Raw genomic sequence first — 4,157 nt, 5'->3', positions numbered from 1 at the left:
CACATCCTTGCCAGCATCTGCTGTCACCTGAATTTTTGATCTTGGCCATTCTGACTTGTGTGGGGTGGAAACTCAGGGTTGTTTTGATTTGCATTTCCCTGTTGATTAAGGATGCTGACCATCTTTTCAGGTGCTTCTCAGCCATTTGGTATTCCTCGGGTGAGAATTCTTTGTTTAGGTCTGAGCCGAATTTTTTTATAGGGTTATATGATTTTCTGGAGTCCACCTTCTTGAGTTCTTTATATATATATGGATATTCATCCCCGATCTGATTTAGGATAGGTAAAGATCTTTTCCCAATCTGTTGGTGGCCCTTTGTCTTACTGAAGGTGTCTTTTGTCTTACAGAAGCATTGCCATTTTTACGAGGTCCCATTTGTCAATTCTAGATCTTACTGCACAAGCCATTGCTGTTCTATTCAGGAATTTTTCCCCTGTGCCCATATCTTTGAGGCTTTCCCCCACTTTCTCCTCTATAAGTTTCACTGTCTCTGGTTTTATGTGGAGTTCCTTGATCCACTTAGATTTGAACTTAGTACAAGGAGATTGCATAATTCTACATGATAACTGCCAGTTGTGTCAACACCATTTGTTGAAAATGCTGTCTTTTTTCCACTGGATGGTTTTAGCTCCCTTGTCAAAGATCAAGTGAACATAAGTGTGTGGGTTCATTTCTGGGTCTTCAATTCTATTCCATTGGTCAACTTGTCTGTAGCTATACCAGTTCCATGCAGTTTTTATCACAGTTGCTCTGTAGTACAGCTTTAGGTCAGATATGGTGATTTCACCAGAGGTTTTTTATCATTGAGAAGAGTTTTTTTTATCCTAGGTTTTTTATTATTCCAGATGAATTTGCTGATTGCACTTTCTTATTCATTGAAGAAATGAGTTGGAATTTTGATGGGGATTGCATTGAATCTCTACAGAACATTTTATCCTACAACAAGAGGATATACCTTCTTCTCAGCAACTCATTGCACCTTCTACAAAACTGACCATATAATCAGTCAAAAACAGGCATCAACAAATACAAAAATATTGAAATTATCCCATGCATCCTATCAGATCACCATGGACTAAGGCTGATCTTCAATAAAAACATAAAGAATAGAAAGCTAACATTCTTATGGAAGGTGAACAACACTCTACTCAATGATACCTTGGTCAAGGGAGAAATAATGAAAGAAATTACAGACTTTTTAGAGTTAAGTGAAAAGGAAGCCACAAGGTACCCAAACTTATGGGACATAATGAAAGTATTCCTAAGAAGAAAACCCATAGCTCTGAGTGCCCCCAAAAAGAAACTAGAGAGTACACACACTAGCATCTTGACAACACACCTAAAAGCTCTAGAATAAAAATAAGCAAATTCACTCAAGAGGCATAGATGTCAGGAAATAATAAAAGTCAGAGCTGAAATCACCCAACTGGAAACAAAAAGAAGTATTCAAAGAATCAACTAGTCGCTGGTTCTTTGAGATAATCAACAAGATAGATTAACCATTAGCCAGACTCATGAGAGGGCACAGGGAGAGTATCCTAATTAACAAAATCAGACCTGGAAAGGGAGATATAACAACAGAACCTGAGGAAATCCAAACAATCAGATCCTACTACAAAAGGATATATACTCAACAAAACTGGAAAACCTGGATGAAATGGACAAATTTCTAGACAGATACCAGGTATCAAAGTTAAATAGGATAGATTAATGACCTGAACATTCCCATATCCCCTACAGAAATAGAAGCAGTTATTAATAGTCTACCAACCAGAAAAAGCTCAGGACCAGATGGGTTTACTACAGAGTTCCATCAGACTTCAAATAAGATGTAATTCCAATTCTCCTCAAACTATTCCACAAAATAGAATCAGAAGATACTCCACCCAATTCATTCTATGAAGCCACAATTACTCTGATACCTAAACCATACAAGGACACAACCAAGAAAGATAATGTCAGGCCAATTTCCCTTATCGATACAAAAATACTCATTAAAATTCCTGAAACTGAACCCAAGAACACATCAAAACAATCATCGAACATGATCTAGTAGGCTTCATCCCAGGGATGCAGGAATGGTTTAATATATGGAAATTCATCAACATAATCCACTATATAAACAAACTCAAAGACAAAAAACACATGATCATCTTGATAGATGCTGAGAAAGCACTTAACAAAATCCAACACACATTCATGATAAAAGTCTTGGAAAGATCATGAATTCAAGGCTTATACCTAAACATAAAGCAATATACAGTAAACCACTAGCCAACATCAAACTGGACAGAGAAAAGCTGAAAGCAATCCCACTAAAATCAGGGACTAGACAAGGCTGCCCACTTTCTTCCTACCTATTGAATATACTATTCAAAGTCCTAGCCAGATCAAGGGGATACAAATTGGAAAGGACAAAGTCAAAATATCACTATTTGCAGATAATATGATAGTATATATAAGTGATCCTAAAAATTCAAACATGGAACTCCTAAACCTGATAAACTTCAGTGAAGTAGCTGGATATAAAATTAACTCAAAAAAAAAATCAGTATCCTTTTTCTACAGAAAGGATAAACAGGCTGAGAAAGAAATTAGGGAAACAACACCCTTTATAATAGTCACAAAGAACATAAACCTCCTTGGTGTGACTCTACCTAAGGAAGCGAAAGATCTGTATGATAAGTCTCTGAAGAACGAAATCGAAGAAGATCTCAGAAAATGGAAAGATCTCCCATGCTCATAAATTGGCTGGATCAATATAGTAAAAATGGCTTTTTTACTGAAAGCAATCTACAGATACAATGTAATCCCCATCAAAATTCCAACTCAATTCTTCACTGAAATAGAAAGGGCAATTTGCAAATTCATCCGGAATAACAAAAAACCTAGGATAGCAAAAACTATTCTCAATGATAAAAGAACTGCTGGTGGAGTCACCATGCCTTAATTATGCTGTACTACAGAGCAATTGTGACAAAAGCTGCATGGTACTGGTACAGTGACAGACAGGTAGACCAGTGGAATAGAATTAAAGACCCAGAAATGAACCCACACACCTATGGTCACTTGATCTTTGACAAGTTAGCTAAAATGATCAAGTGGAAAAAAGACAGCATTTTCAAGAAATTGTGCTGAGACATCTGGAGGTTATCATGTAGAAGAATGCAAATTAATCCATTATTATCTCCTTGTAAAAAGCTCAAGTCTAAGTGGATCAAGGAACTCCAAATAAAACCAGAGACACTGAAACTTATAGAGGAGAAAGTGGGGAAAAGCCTTGAAGATATGGGCACAGGGGAAAAATTCTTGAACAGAACAGTAATGGCTTGTGCTGTAAGATCAAGAATTGACAAATGGGACCTCGAAAAATTGCAAAGGTTCTGTAAGGCAAAAGACACCATCAATAAGACAAAAAGTCCACCAACAGATTTTAAAAGAATCTTTATCAATCCTAAATCAGACAGGGGACGAATATCCAATGTATATAAAGAACTCAAGAATGTGGACTCCAGAAAATCAAATAACCTTATTTAAAATTGGGGTACAGAGCTAAACAAAGAATTCCCAACTGAGGAGTACCAAATAGCTGAGAAGCACCTGAAAAAATGTTCAACATTCTTAATCATCAGGGAAATGCAAATCAAAACAACCCTGAGATTCCCTCCAAACAAGTCAGAATGGCTATGATAAAAAATTTAGGTGATAGCAGGTGCTGGCGAGGATGTGGAGAAAGAAAAACACTCCTCCATTTTAGGTGGGATTGCAACCTGGTACAACCACTCTGGAAATCAGTCTGGTGGTTCCTCTGAACTACTGGAAGATCCTGCAATACCGCTCCTGGGCCTATATCTAGAAGATATTCCAACTGGCAATAAGGACACATGCTCCACTATGTTCATAGCAGCCTTATTTATAATAGCCAGAAGCTGGAAAGAACCCAGATGTCCATCAACAGAGGAACGGATGCAGAAAATGTGGTACATTTACACAATGGAGTATTACTCAGCTATTAAAAAACAATGAATTTATGGAATTCTTAGGGAAATGGATGCATCTGGAGGGCATCACCCTGAGTGAGGTAACCTAGTCACAAAAGAACTCACTTGATATGAATTCACTGATTTGCAAATATTAGCCTGAAAACTTAAAATATC

This window comes from Mus caroli, unplaced genomic scaffold, assembly GCF_978045245.1.
Source record: "Mus caroli unplaced genomic scaffold, Mus_caroli_1 scaffold_4, whole genome shotgun sequence".
Taxonomy (NCBI): Eukaryota; Metazoa; Chordata; class Mammalia; order Rodentia; family Muridae; genus Mus; species Mus caroli.
The sequence above is the reverse complement of the archived record's forward strand: the minus strand, read 5'-3'. Positions refer to the sequence as shown.